The sequence below is a fragment of the Papio anubis genome, chromosome 2 (genome assembly GCF_008728515.1).
Source record: "Papio anubis isolate 15944 chromosome 2, Panubis1.0, whole genome shotgun sequence".
NCBI classification, from domain to species: Eukaryota; Metazoa; Chordata; class Mammalia; order Primates; family Cercopithecidae; genus Papio; species Papio anubis.
Genome location: NC_044977.1, coordinates 99,249,566 through 99,265,596, shown reverse-complemented (window position 1 = coordinate 99,265,596; position 16,031 = coordinate 99,249,566). Strand labels below are relative to the sequence as shown.

General features: G+C 38.0%; 1 protein-coding gene and 1 pseudogene across 8 annotated transcripts in view; one reads left to right on the top strand and one right to left on the bottom strand.

Annotated features, from left to right (window-relative positions):
- ULK4 (unc-51 like kinase 4) overlaps window positions 1–16,031 on the bottom strand; it is a 793,903-nt gene that overhangs the window by 224,566 nt on the left and 553,306 nt on the right. The gene's annotated exons all lie outside the window — the stretch shown is intronic.
- Window positions 1,951–2,731, top strand: LOC116273655 (annotated as a pseudogene). The gene has a single exon (XR_004181958.1). The product of XR_004181958.1 is annotated as a 40S ribosomal protein S6 pseudogene (transcript).

The following is a 16,031-nucleotide window of genomic DNA, read 5'->3' as shown; positions in this document are numbered from 1 at the left end:
TCAGCTAGTCACTCCAGAAGTGATCAAACGTTCTACCCAGCTTAAATTCCTACACAGTTAGCCTCCAGGACCAGCCTCATACCTTGCCCCAAAGCCTCACATCCAGGGAGCAAGACAATCATCACAGCAAATTTCTACAAAGAGCAGAGGCTCTATCTGACACACCCAGGAATTTAAACAGCACTCGGTCAAGCTTCAAAGCTCACCTCAAGAGCCTGCCTAGACAGAGAGACAAAAATCAACTGTGCATTTTTAATGAGCACAGCAGATGCTCCCAGCCATTCCAATCAGCATCCTCATCACAGCCCCCTCTCAGGCAACCCTGTTCAACTATGAACTCAAATAGTAAAACTATCTGGCCAGAGAATATACTCCTGTGGCCCAGCTCAATGATGGACCAACTGTATTGCCAGAGATCAACCAGTGGTCTCACCGGATAGAAGAGCCCAGCCAGCTGCCTCATCAAAATTGAGAGCAAAGGCAGCAGCCCAGCCATCTAGAGAGCCCAAAACAAGCTCTTCCTTTCCTGTCCATGGCCATTAAAGCTGGCCCATCTACAATAAAAGCTAAACAAAAGAGTGAAGGTCTATCCCTGCCAAAAAAGAAAAACACCTTAAAAGCCTAAAAAGATGGCTATCTCCTCAACTGCACAAACACCAATGCAAGAACACAAGAATTACAAAGAATCAGGAAATCATGGTATCTCCAAAAGAAACTAACAAAGCTCCAACAACAGACCCTAAAGAAACGGTCAAATTTTATATACAGAAATACTAGAGACAATACTGAACTGAAAAATGCAAACAGGAAGCTTCAACATCAGGCTCCCTCATACTGAAGAATCAGTGAACTCGAAGATAGAACATCTGAAATTACCCAATCAGAGCTGCAAATAAATAAATATATACGAGTGACAAAAACCTATAAGGATTATGGAATACCATTAAGAGACCTAACCTCTGCATAAGAGGAATTCAAGAAAAAATAAAAAAGAAAGAAAGAAAAAAAAAACCAAAGTATTTTTAAAGGAACTAATGGCTGAAAACCTCTTTTAATTTAGGGATAGATGCCAACATTCAGGTAGAGGAAGCACAGAGGTCTTCAATCAAAGTAAACCAAAAGAAGAGTTCACCAGGACACATAATCAAATTATGAAAAATCAAAGATGAAGAAAATATGCTGAGAGCAACAAGAAACACATTACATCCAAGGGAGTCCCAATGCAATGTCAGTAGTAGATTTCTTTACAGAATTCCTGCAGGGCAGGAAAGAGTGGGGTGATATATTCAAAGGGCTGAAGGAAAAAATGCTGCCAAACAAGAATACTTTACCCAACAAAATTGTCTTTCCAAAATGAAAAAGAAAAACTTTCCCAAACAAATGCTAAGAGAATTCATCACCACTAGGCCTGTCTTACATGACTAGCTAAAGGGAGTTCTTTAAGTTAGAACAAAAAACCACTAATAACATAAAACACACAAAATCACAAGACTCAATGGTATAAGTAATATAAAGCCATATTCAGGATACTTTAGAACTCTAATGGTGGAATGTAAAGCAGTTTTACTCCTAGTATGAGGGTTCCAAGGGAAAAAACTAATAATAATAACTATAGCTAAAATAAACTGTTAAAAAATGCATATTACAAAATGATGTAAATTCTGATATCAAAAACATAAAATGAAGGAGAATAAAACTGTAAAGCTGTATACAAAGTTAAGAAGTTAGCAGCTTGAAACAGACTGTTATAAGATGTTCTATGTAAGTCTCATGGTAATCACAAAATAAAAATGTATAGTAGCCATACAAAACAAAAATAGAAAAGATTCAAAGCCTATCACTATAGAAAACCATCAAACTGCAAAGGAAGACAAGAGAGGAAGAAAGAAACAAAACAACCATAAAATAATAAAACAACAGAAGTCTGCTTTTTTCCGTGGCGCGTCGGAGGCGTTTAGCTGCTTCAAGATGAAGCTGAACATCTCCTTCCCAGCCACTGGCTGCCAGAAACTCATTGAAGTGGATGATGAACGCAAACTTCATACTTTTTATGAGAAGCGTATGGCCACAGAAGTTGCTGCTGACGTTCTGGGCAAAGAATGGAAGGGTTATGTGGTCTGAATCAGTGGTAAGAGCGACAAACAAGATTTCCCCATGAAGCAGGGTGTCTTGACCCATGGCCATGTCTGCCTGCTACTGAGTAAGGGACATTTCTGTTACAGACCAAGGAGAATGGGAGAAAGAAAGAGAAAATCAGTTCATGGTTGCATGGTGGATGCCAATCTGAGTATTCTCAACTTGGTTATTGTAAAAAAAAAAAAAAAAAAAAGGGAGAGAAGGATATTCCTGGAGTGACTGATACTACAGTGCCTCACCACCTGCGCCCCAAAAGAGCTAGCAGAATCCACAAACTTTTCTATCTCTCTAAAGAAGATGATGTCCGCCAGTATGTTGTAAGAAAGCCCTTAAACAAAGAAGGTAAGAAACCTAGGACCAAAGCACCCAAGATTCAGCGTCTTGTTACTCCACATGTCCTGCAGCACAAACAGCTGCGTATTGCTCTGAAGAAGCAGTGTACTAAGAAAAACAAGGAAGAGGTTGCAGAATATGCTAACTTTTGGCCAAGAGAATGAAGGAGGCTAAGGAGAAGCACCAGGAACAAATTGAAAAGAGACGCAGACTTTCGTCTCTGTGAGCTTCTACTTCTAAGTCTGAATCCAGTCAGAAATAAAATTTTTTGAGTAACAAATAAGATCAGACTCAGAAAAAAAAAAAATAACAGAAGTCCTTACCTATCGATAATCACCTTGAATGTAAATGGATTAAATTCTCCAACAAAAAGACCACAAAACTAGACCTAACTATAAGCTGCCTACAAGATACTCACCTCACTTTTAAGGACACACACAAACTGAAAAGTGAAGGAATGGAAAAAGATATTCCATGGAAAGGGAAATGAAAAGAGGGCAGGGATACTTCTATTTATATTAAACAAAACAGACTTTAAACCAAAACTACGGAAAGAAACAAAGAAAGATGTTATATAATGATAAAAGGGTCAATTCAACAAGAGTATATAACAACTGTAAATATATATGCACCCAACATCAGAGCACCTAAATTATATAAAGCAAATACTAAACGATCTAAATGGAGAGACAGACTGCAATGCAAGAATAGTATGGGACTTACCCCACTTATAGCAATGGACAAATCATCCAGACAGAAATTAATAAGAAAACACTGGATTTGAACAACACTTTAGACCAATGAACTAACAGACATATGCAGAACATTCCATCCAACAGCGACAAAACATACAATCTTCTCAAGTACACATGGAACATTCTTCAGGATAGATTACATGTGAGGACAAGTCTTGACATGTCTTCACGAGTATTCACAAATTTAAAGAAGACTGAAATAATAACATGTACCTTTACCAACTAGAATGGTATTAAACTAAAAAACCAACAACAGGAGTAATTTTGGAAAACTGACAAATACATGAAAAACAACACGTTCCTGAACAACCATTGAGTTAATAAAGAAATTAAAAGGGAAATTTAAAAAAAAATTGAGACAAATGAAAATGGAGATACAAAATTCTAAAACTTATGGGATACAGCAAAAACAGTTCTGAGAAAAAAGTTTATTGCAATAAGTGCCTACATCAAAAGAGAAAGGTCTCAAATAAACAACTTAATGTTATGCCTCTAAAAAAAAGAACACACCAAACTCAATTTTAGCAGAAAAATTAAAAATATCAGAGCAGAAAACAGTGAAATAGAACTAGAAGAGCAATACTAAAATAAACTGAAACTTGTATTTTTGAAAAAATAAAAATTGAGAAACCTTTAAGAAAAAAAAAGAGATGACTCAAATAAATAAAATCAGAAATGAAAGAGAAGACATTAAACAGAAATACAAAAAACCATAAGAGACCATTGTGAACAATTAAATGCCAAAAAAATTGAATAACTGAGAAGAAAGGATGTATTCCTAAACACATATAACCTATTAAGACTAAATCATAAAGAAAAAGAAAACCTGGGCCAGGCAGTATGGCTCATGCCTGTAATCCGAGGAGTTTGGGAGGCCAAGGCAGGCAGATCACCTGAGGTCAGGAGTTCAAGACCAGGCTGGCCAATATGGTGAAACCCCATTTCTAATAAAAATACAAAAATTAGCCAGGTGTGGTGGTGCATGCCTGTAATGCCAGCTACTCAGGAGGCTGAGGCAAGAGAATCACTTGAACCCAGGAGGCAGAGGTTGCAGTGAGCAGAGATCACATCACAGCACTCCAGGCTGGGTAACAGAGTGAGACTCTGTCAAAAAAAAAAGAAGAAGAAATAGAAAATCTGAACAGATCAACAAGGAGATTGAATAAATAGTAAAATGTCTTCTGTCAAAGAAAAGTCCAGGACCTAATGGTTTCACTGTTGAATTCTACCAGACTTTTAAAGAAAAACTAATACCAATCCTTCACAAACTCTTCCAAAAAATCAAAGGAGAAATAATACTTCCAAATTCTTTTTATGAGCCCAGCATTACCCTCATACCAAAGCCAGACAAGGATATCACAAGAATAGAAAACTACAGGCCAATGTCTTTGATAAATACAGATGTAAAAATACTCAATAAAATGCTAATAAACTGAATTCCACAATATAGTAAGAGGTTCATTCACTATGATCAAATGAGATTTATCTCTGGCATGCAAGGATGGTCCAACATATGCAAATCAATAACATATCACATAAGAATGAAGGAAAAAATTATATAATCAATAGAAGCATAGAAATAATTTGACAAAATTCAACATATTTTCATGATTTAAAAACTCTCAACAAATCAATGTACCTCAACATAATAAAGGACATAGATGATAAGCACAGCTAACATTATATTTAATGATGAAAAAATAAAACATTTTCCTCTAATATCCAGAAGAACACAAGGATGCTCACTCTTGCCACTTACATTGAACACAGTATTAGAAGACTTTACCAGAGTAATTAGGCAAGAGAAAAAAAGAAAAGGCATTCATAAAGGAAGAAGTGGAATTGTTGCTGTTTATCAACAATATGATCTTGTATATGGAAAACCCTAAAGATTCCACCATATAAAACTGCTAGAACTAGTAAATACAGGCTGGGCACACTGGATCACGCCTGTAATCCCAGCACTTTGGGAGGCTGAGGCGGGAGGTTCACTTGCAGTCAGGAGTTCAAGACCAGCCTGGTCAACATGGTGAAACCCCGTTTCTAATAAAAATACAAAAATTAGCCAGGTGTGGTGGCACACACCTGTAATCCCAGCTACATGGGAGGCTGAGGTGGGAGAATTGCTTGAACCTGGTAGGCGGAGGTTGCAGTGAGCTAAGATTGCACCACTGCACTCCAGGCTAGGCAACAGAGTGAGATTCTGTCAAAAAAAAAAAAAAAAAAAAAAAAAGGAGGAGAAGGAGGAGGAGGAGGAGGAAGAGGAGGAGAAGAAGGAGGAGAGTAAGTAATAAATACAGTTAAGTTGCAGGATATAATATTAACACACAAAACTCAGCAGCGTTTCTATACACTAACAACAAACTTTCTGGAAAATGAAAGAAAAGTCATTTACAATAGTTGTAAAAAAAATACTTGGGAATAAATTTAAGATGGTGAAAGAATTGTATCCTGAAAACTATAGAAAATTAAAAAGAAAAAGAAAAGAAACTAACAAAGACTTGGATAAATGGAAAGATATCCCATGTTCATGAATTGGAGGAATTAATATTGTTAAAATGTCTGTTCTGCCTAAAGCAATCTACAGATTCAATGCAGCAATCCCTAATAAAATTTCAATAGCATTTTTCATAAAAATAGGCAAAACAATTGTAAAATTCAAATGGTACCACAAAATAAATTCATATGGAGCCCCCAAATGGCCAAGGCAATATTGGAAAAAAAAAAAAAAAAAATGAAGCTAGAGACGTGACACTTCCTGATTTCAAACTATACTACAAAGCTATAGTAACTTAAAAAGCATGGTACTGGCATAAAAATAGACACACTGATCAGTAGAACAGAATAGAGAGCCCAGAAATGAAACACATTTGTAGCCAGCTGACTTTTGACAAAGTTATCAAGAACATATAATAGGGAAAGGACTGTCTCTTTAGTATGTGGTGCTGGGTAAATCAGACATCCATATGTAGAAGAATAAAACTGGACCCTTATCCTCATCCTATAGATAAAAATCAGTTCAAAACTACATGACACTAGTCTGGGCAATAACTTTTTAGATTTGACCTCAAAAGTGCAGGCAACAAAAGCAAAAATAGAGTTACATCAAAATATAAAGTTTCTGCACAACACAGGGAAAAAACAACAGAGTGAAGAGATAAGCTACAGACTGATAGAAAATATGTGCAAGCCATACATCTGATAAGGGGTTAATATACAAAATACATATGGAACTCAACAGCACTACAGAAGAACAGTCTGATTTGAAAATGAACAAGGAACTTGAATAGACATTTCTCAAAAGAAGACATACAAATGGCCAAGAGATACATGAAAAGATGCTCATCACCAGGGAAATAAAAATTAAAACCACAATGAGATATCACCTTACATCTGTCAGAATGATTATTATAAAAAGAAAAGCAAAGACAAAAAAGAAAAGAAAAGAAAAGAAACCTTGGCAAGAATGCGGAGGAAAGGGAACTCCTGTACGCTATTGGTGAAATGTAAATTAGTATGACTATTACAGAGAAGTATATGGAGGCTTCTTAAAAAAATTAAAAACAGAATTACCACATGATCCAGAAATCCCACTTCTGGGTATTTACCCATAAGATCTGAAATCAACACATTGAAGAGAGATATGCACTCTCATGTTCAATGAAGCAGTATTCACAGTAGCCAAGTTATAGAATCAATCTAGGTGTCCATCAGCAGATAGAAGGATAAAGAAAATGTGGTACATACACATAATGGAATTTTATTCAACCTTAAAAAAGAAAAAAATTCTGTCATTTGTGACAGCATGGATGGACTTAGAAAGCATCATGCTATGTGAAATAAACCAGACACAGGAAGACAAATACCGCATGTTCTCATATACATAGCATCTAAAACAATAAAATACAAAGAAGCAGAGACTGAGAAGGTGGGCAGAATGGGGAGATGATGGTCAAAAAGGTACAAAATCTCAATTAGACAGAAGAAATAAGATTTTTTTTCTTTGACATATAATGCACAGCATGGTGAATATTGTAAATAATAATGTATACTTCAAAATCACTAAGAGTATACATTTCAAATATTCTCACCACAAAAAATAGGTATTTGAGATGATGAACATTTTAACTAGCTTGATTTAATTATTCCACATTATATTCATAAATTACAATATCACTTTGTATCCCATAAATACACAACTATAATTTGTCAGTTTACAATTTAAAAAATTAAAATTAAAAAAAGAATGTTAAACTGAGATAATTCAAAACCTGAGAAAAGTTCACTAATTTGGCAATTTCCAGGCCACTGATAACTATCATTAGTAAAATTTGCTAGGTACTGTGGACTGAAGTCAGACTTCAAGTTACCAGATCTTCCATGTTGCATTTTCCCACATACCATGTAGGTGGTGACATATTTGCTCCCCTACTGTTTCAGAATTTGCCCAAAGAAGAAGTTAGGAAATAGGAAGGGAGGAGAGAAGGAGGGAAGAAAAGAGGAAGGGAAGGAGTAAAGAAAGGAGGGAGGAGGGAGGAAATGAAAGAGGGAAAGAGGGAGGGAGGCATGCGAGGGCAAGAGAGAAGGAGGGAAGAAGGAAGGAAGGGAGGGAGTGAAAGAAGGAGGGAGGGAGGGCAGGCAGGAAGGCTTAAACCTGGGTTTGCATAGGGCTGACGCTACCAGTGGTCCATAGCTCCTAAGGGTACAAAGAGAGAGGGAGCAACTGCCGTTAGTCTCCCACCTTACCTAGTGGGAATTGAAAATTAGACTACTAATGTTGGTGAAGCTCTGTAAACAGGCTAATACATGAAGCATTTTATTAAGTGAAGAAATAAACCTTTAAAGAAGCAAAGCAAGTCAAGGTAGAAACTTTTGGTACGGAGGGGAGAAAAATTAACACTCCCCTATCTCCCTACTTTTATTCTTCTCCACATATGAGCCATGATCAAGACAAGATATTCCATCTCCAAAGAGATAGAGTGAAGTTCAAGGATATTGCCAAGTCTGTGTTCTCCAGAGTAAGACTTTCCAAGAGATCAAAATGTCAGTGGAGATGGATGTGTGGCTCTTTCTGTCTTCATCTTCCACTAAGAAGGCTGGTGACAATATGGCATAGCCAGAGGCCTGACCCCTGGGAAACACTAAGCCATTCCTTTTTTTTTTTTTTCCTCTTTCTTTTCTCTCTCCTCTCTTTCATCTAGACCCAGTTTAAGGTGTAGCAGTTACCTGTGGCTTAGATCAGCTCTGCTTTAGACTACTGGGCAAATGCATAGCTCTTCATTTATTTATTTATTTTTTTATGACTCTTGCCTCTTCTACTGGTTGTAGCTGATACACATCTACTTGAAAGGGTGAGGGAAGCTTTCTTACATGAAAGTATTAACATCCAAGACTGAAGTTTAAACACTGAGGTAAATATACAGGGAAAGCCAAAGCCACCTTTGTCTCCAGACTAGTAGGTAGGTATAGGAAATAGAGAAATGTGTACCTCAGCATAATGAAAAGGGCTTCTGTGCTTTGCATGTTTGTTATCTCTCTCAGAGATGCTGTTGGGATGCATCTGGGATAGTATGCTAGTACTTCCCAGTCCTCTGGTCAATGCTACCACAATAATTTCTTAATATTCCATCCCAACATCTCTAAAATAAGCCAACATTCATTAATTCAAAGAACCCAAGAATTATTTTGCATTAATTATAACCAACTCCTAAAAAATCCAAGACTTATTTTGTATTAATTATAAGCAAACCCCTAAAGGAGTCTCTCCATAAGTTATTTTCAAGTGTTTAATGTTCTGAGAATATTAATATACATGAACGGTTCCCAACTCCAATCATTGTGTTCTTATTATTAGTTTTTCACAATCTATTAGAGAGCTAATATAAGAATATACTTTGAATTTCCAAGCTTTAGAAAGTGCTTTATATCTCACTTTTAATTATTTGAAAATACAACACTCTAAATCAAAGGTAACCTTCCTACACAGAGGCTTTCTTCTGGCTAATTTTATATTTACATCATGCAAATATGTGGTCACTTGCACTAGGGTTCGTTAAAATCAACCTAAACACACAATCTGGAAAAGAAGTATGAAAGCATTTGTGAAATTCAATGTGGGGACATAATTTGTTCCCAAACTGATCAACGCTTAACCACTAAAACCAGAAGTCACATTAAATCAGTTAAGTTAAAAAGTCTGTTTTTAAACTGAAGAACATGGAGGGTGAAAGTGGCAATGCCTGTCTTAGACATACTGACAGGTTATAAATGTAAGTATCTGTGAACTATGGGGTTCTGAGCCATGGAGCACCCAAGGGCATGCAGCCTCTTCTGGCCAACAGTTAACAAGCAGCCACTCACATACAGCATGGCCCCACATGACAATATGACCAAACATCTATGAGGTTAAACATTTCTGAACCATCTCAGTGTAAGATTTGCCTCTGCTAGTTTAGCCCTGCCAAGCATGGGTCTAACACGCTCACTAGGTTGGCATAAGTGCCACTAACAAGACCACATAGGTGTCTACATTGTGCTTGTCACCAGGCCAATACCTTTCAAACCAAGCTCTGATCCTCCTCCTGCATTTGTACTCCCAATTCTGCAGTCCCTTTGGCCCGGAGCTTTGGGTTTGGCTTCTTTACCTGCAATCCTCACCCTCATCCATGGGTCCAAGCTCCAGGGTCCATGGGAGTTTAGCCTTCCCTAGTCAGGGGAAGGACATCAAACACGTTTAGCTCAATGAGTATGATGAGCTAATTCACAATTCTGGGCTTTGCTGAAGTAAAGTACCCCATCAAACTCTATAATCTGAAAGAACTTGATGAATCACATGCTGAGACTTCTCAAATAAGGCAGAAGCTAATGTTTCAACAAAATGTTTTCTTTCAAAAATCTGGAGAGTCTCTGTATTCAGTATATTCATTTTGAATTACTTTCCTAAGAAAACTTAGTATATGAGAGTATCTTAAACCAGCCCAGCTCCCTTCTGAGCCCACAATGGTCTCTGGATCCTCCTTTGATTAGCAAAGATCATTGTGTTGAATTATTCCAAGCATATAATTTATTCTGGTAGCCTGTCCCAAGGGGCTGCCATGCCCTTTTCTGGTTTAGGCAGAAATCCTGAATTTTTGCAGCATGGCCAAAAAGAAGTCCAAGTTACATACTTGAGAGTGAAAAGTTTCGGATAGGATGAACTCAATTATAAAATTCCTGAAAGGAGAAGTTTAACACTTAAGGGATTTCTGCACTGAAGATACACTCATTTTGACAACTCAGAGATAGCTCTAGTGGCTTAGGATTAATTTAAGCAAATATGGCTGGAAGGATTTTTGTGAGAATACAGAAAGTAGGAGTGGCTGGTAATTTCATACTCAAAACTTAAGATACAATGTTATTTATGACTAATTCAAAAACTAAATTCTATTATTAACTCAAAGTTACATAAACTTACTTTCCAATTATGTCCAGGTAATAAGATGGTTAAGGAATGATTGATCATATATTCCAATGCCCAGGAAAGTGCTGGGAAGAGAGAGTAGGGTGGAGATGCAGAGAAGAAAATCCTCTTGGGGTGGGGGTGATCTCTCATCAGCAACACAGCCTGGGGTCTATCCCCCAAAGCCTCAAAGCTTTATCAATCCAATTCCAACTTTAATTCAGCACTTGCTGAATTATAAGAGATTTTTGCAAGCTGGGCAATGAACTGGAGCACATCCTGTAGAGCCCTACACCTCGGAAAATCTTCAGCCATTCTCCTTTTTCCTCCCCTGTCATCTACTTCTGAGATGGTAAGTAAACATTGAGGAGAAAATCAGCATCACTCTTTCATTCACTGGTTCATTCGCAATACACTAAGCATTTATAATGTAAATTTTACAATGCCGGACTGAAGGAATTACAAAAAAACATAACGAATAGTCCCTTCCCTTCACAGACCACATAAATATATTGGAACATGAACTGGATCACAGGATAAAGCACCAGTTGGTGCTGTTGGTCAAAGATGATGATCAACAGGAAGGCAGGGAAAGCTCTTGTGGGGAAGGAGGGACTTGAAGTGGACTTTGCAGGCCATCCGGATTTGGACAGATAGAATGGAGGAAGAAAGGCAAAATAGGCTTGGTCAGTAAACAATGAGAAAGACTCGCAGTTGGGATTTGAACATGCTGTATTTACGCAATTGTGGGAAGGCTAGGAGCCAGGGCCTATGAAAAACAGCAGTGAGAGGCAGGGCTGAAGAGTAGAGAGATGTGGCGTGCAGATTCCTAAGACTCCTAAAGGACAGGAGACTCTAGATTTTATCCTGTAAGCAATGCAATGTGGCAACAATTTCTCCCATTGCTTTCTTATTATAAAAGCAATATATATTCATTATAGACAAATTCCTATTTTTCATTTTTTCTTATCATACTCTGTAAAAATTCAAATAATACTAATGTGTATATTTGTATATAAAAGTATCTAACAGACAATGAAAAGTTCAAGGGCATCCCATCTCCTCAAAATGTACCAAATGTAAAAGTTTGCTATAGATTCTAAGTATATGAGATATTTGTAAATACAGATATATTACACATGGGATATATTCTATAGCTTACTTTTTTTTCATTGAAGAAGACAGTTGACCCCTGAACAACATGGGTTTGAACTACATCCACTTGAATGCAGATTTTCTTCCGCCTCTGCCCCTCCTGAGACAGCAAAACCAACCTCTCCTCTTCCCTGTCCTCCTCAGTCTACTCAATGTGAAAATAAAAATGAAGACCTTTACCGTGATCCACTTCTACTTAACGAATATATCTTTTCTTCCTTATGATTTTCTTAATAATATTTTTTCTCTAACTTTATTGTATTCTCTAGTTTTATTGTAAGAATATAGTGTATGTATTAGTCCATTCTCACACTGCTAATAAAGACATACCCAAGACTGGGTAATTTATAAAGGAAAGAGGTTTAATTCACTCTAGTTCTACAGGGCCGGGGAGGCCTCAGGAAACGGTCAATCATGGTGGAAGGGGAAGCAAACACGTCCTTCTTCACATGGCAGCAGCAAGGAGAAGTGCAGAGTGAACGGGGTAAGGCCTCTTATAAAGCCATCAGATCTCATGAGAACTGACTATCGTGAGAACAGTCTGGAAATAACTGCCCCCATGATTCAATTACCTTCCACCAGGTCCCTCCCACGACATGTGGGGATTATGGGAGCTACAGTTCAAGATGAGATGTGGGTAGGGACACAGCCAAACCGTATCAGTGTATAATACATAAAACATACAAAATGTATGTTAATAAACAGTTTTACATTATCAGTAAGGCTTCCAGTCAACAGTAGGCTATTAGTAGTTAGGTTTTTGGGTGGTCAAAAGTTACATGGAGGCTTTTTACCATGTTGGGGGCTGGCACACCTAACCCCCACGTTGTTCAGGGGTCAGCTATGTACAAGAGACATATTACCACATTTTAAACATATAACTCATCGTGTTAATTTAAACTGCAGTGTCCTGTTGTAAAAATACAAACCCTTAATATTATTAACAATGCCTAGGCAGAGAAACAGTGAAGTTCAGGTGTCAGAGGTGTTTGAACCAGACTGACTCCGTCTTGAATAGGGTAAGATAAGGCTGAAATCTACTGGGCTGCATTCCCAGCAACTTAGGCATCCTTAGCCTCTAGATCTTTACGGTTAAGGGAACAGATTAGTAACATTTACTAAACAGACCTAGACCCAGGAATGTCCTGATATCCCAATGTCTTGAAAACAAAAGAATTCCTAATTTTGCTTTAAATATTGATTTTTGCAAAATACAGTAATTAAGAAAATTAATCCTTTTTTATCACAAACCCTTGTAGTAGAGCACATGATCCTATGATTTTGTTGTTGTTGTTATGCTGTATATAAACAAGCATTGTACCTAGGGTGGGTGTGTTCCTCCGCTTTCTTTTGGGAATGTCCTACTCTGTCTATGGAGTAGCTATTATTTCGCTACTTTACTTAATAAATTTGTTTTCACTTTGCACTGTGGACTCATCCCGAATTCTTTTTTGCATGAGATCCAAGAACCCTCTTTTGGGGGCTGGATCAGGACCCCTTTCCAGTAACACAGGTACCATCCAGTTACTGTGCAGCAGCCAGTCTGCACAAGGGCACTGGCTCCCAGGCCACAGCCAGCTGTTTCCTTCCCTTGGCACTTTAGAAAAGGGGCAAGGAAGGAGAAAATGGCATCCTTCTGAGAAACACATTTTAACATTTGAAAACTGGGAGTGGCAGTGATGGTGTCTTATTTCAAGGACAGGGGAGCCAGAAGCTGGGTTACAACAATATAAAAAAGAAAGCTATGGCCAGAGAGGAGAAACCTGGGGGGCAAGGGGCTTCAGGGGTCAAGTTTAGGCCCTCAGTTCCAGATGTACCTGGGATATAAAAATAGTTCTTGCCTAAATGAAGCCAGTCTCCTTTTCACTTGGCTATGGTGAGTTAAGTTTCTAATATGAGCAGATAAGAGTCCTAAGCAACACAATGACTGGAAGTTGTTTTGTTTTTTAAATCTTCTAGATTAGCAGTCTCCAGTTGTCAAAATTCAAGTTACTTTCTTGACCCCATACATTTTCCCTCCCTTTTCCCTTTCTTTCAATCTGTCTGTTCAGAGTCAGAAGTCTTACAGCAGTCCCGGTTACCTTCCTCTCTCTGCAGAGAAGTACTTTCAATTCCTTTTTTAAAAAATTTTAGTTCACAGAGAGCTTTACATAGTTTATTCTGTTGTTCAGATTTTTTAATTTTTTAATTTTTGTGGGTACATAATAGGTGTAAGGTGTATATATTTGTAAGTTACATGAGATATTTTGGTACAGGCATCTGATGTGTAATAATCACATCAGGGTAAATGGTGTAGCCATCACCTCAAGCATTTATCCTCTGTGTTACAACTAATCTAATTATATTCTTAGTTATTTTAAAATATACAGTTAAATTAGTATTGACTATAGTCACTCTGTTGTGCTAGCAAATACCAGATCTTATTCATTCCTTCTCTTTTTTTGTACCTGTTAACCATCCCCACTTTAGCCCTACCTCCCACTACCCTTCCCAGTCTCTGGGAATAAGATCATTCCACCATATCTCCATGATTTCAACTGTTTTAATTTTTAGCTCCCACAAATAAGTGAGAACATGTGAAGTTTCACTTATTTTACTTATTTTATTTACCTCCATCTCTTTAAATAACACATTTGCTCTGCTGCTTCCAGATTTTTTGAGTTTTAAGCATTATCTACTGACTTCCTACCATGGAATATGAAGACAGAGCTCTCTTTCCGCATCCCCACCTCATATGCATACTGTTTCCACCCCCACACCCCCATTTGGTTATCTCTTACTTTTGCTCAGATTGATATTCAGTGATTACATTGCTGTGATTGTACAAACACTATTCCCAAGTAAATAATGTAGAATATAATAATTATCCTTTCCTGGGAAACTTTCTGTTTTCCCTGGAATTAATAGTTTCAAAGACTCAATTCTCATTTAAATGATGTTTTGAGAATCTGGAAAGCTGAATAATGCTCCCCCACCCCACCCAAAGACATCCACATCCTAATCCCTGGACCCTGTGAATATAATCTTACATGGCAAAAGGGACTTCGCAAATGTGATTAAGCTAAGAATCTCGAGGTGGGGGATTTTCCTGTAATATCCAAGTGTGCCCATTATAATCACAAGGATCCTCATCAAAGGGAGGCAGGCAACCAGGCTGAATACTAGGAGACGTATGATACAAGCAAGAAGTTGAAGTGATGCAAGGAAGGGACCAGGAGCCAAAGAATGCAGGGGGCCTCTGAGGCTATTCAGCTTGGTTTTTCAAGGCAAGGAAACAGAAGCCCCCAGAAGGAATGATGTCCCGACAATACCTTGACTTTGGACTTCTGACCTGCAGAAGCTTGTGGCTTTTCTACTATGTCAAAAGGAAACTAATATGAGGAAGGAGCAAACGTAATTTCTTTAGCCTGGTCCATTGTCTTTACCAAGAAGTTTTCAGCCACTGTTCCTAGTAATGAGATGCACTGCTGAGTCAGCATCAGGTGATGGACCAGGAACCTACAGAACCCAATGTGATATTGATAATATCAATAAACATAGGGTGTCTCCAATATTTATCAAATAAATTTATCAAATAAATTTTGGAGACACCCTATATTTAGTACATTGTTTTGTGGGAAAAATTTTATAAATCGGCACATTTTTGCTCTGTCAAAATGGGATGAAAACTATATTGTTTAAATTATAACAGAGAAAACCCCCTGGACTGGGCGCCTGGACACGTACATCCTGGTCTCAGCACTACTACACCTGAGTGACTTTTTTTTGAGATGAAGTCTCGCTCTGTCGCCCAGGCTGGAGTGCAGTGGCGCAATCTCGGCTCACTGCAAGCTCCGCCTCTCAGGTTCAAGTCATTCTCCTGCCTCAGCCTCCCGAGTAGCTGGGACTACAGGGGCCCGCCACCACGCCCGGCTAATTTTTTGTATTTTTAGTAGAGACGGGGTTTCACCGTGTTAGCCAGGATGGTCTCCATCTCCTGACCTTGTGATCCGCCTGCCTCGGACTCCCAAAGTGCTGGAATTACAGGCATGAGCCACCGCGCCCAGCCTGAGTGACCTTTTTACATAGCCTTAATTTCCTCATTTGAAAATGGAGAACGAGCACCATGTGATATCTGAGGTTTCTTTCAGCTGATACTTTATGAGTCACATTGTGGTAAATGAATATTATTTATCTCTAAACCTGTTAACACTCTACATAAAATTATTTCCATA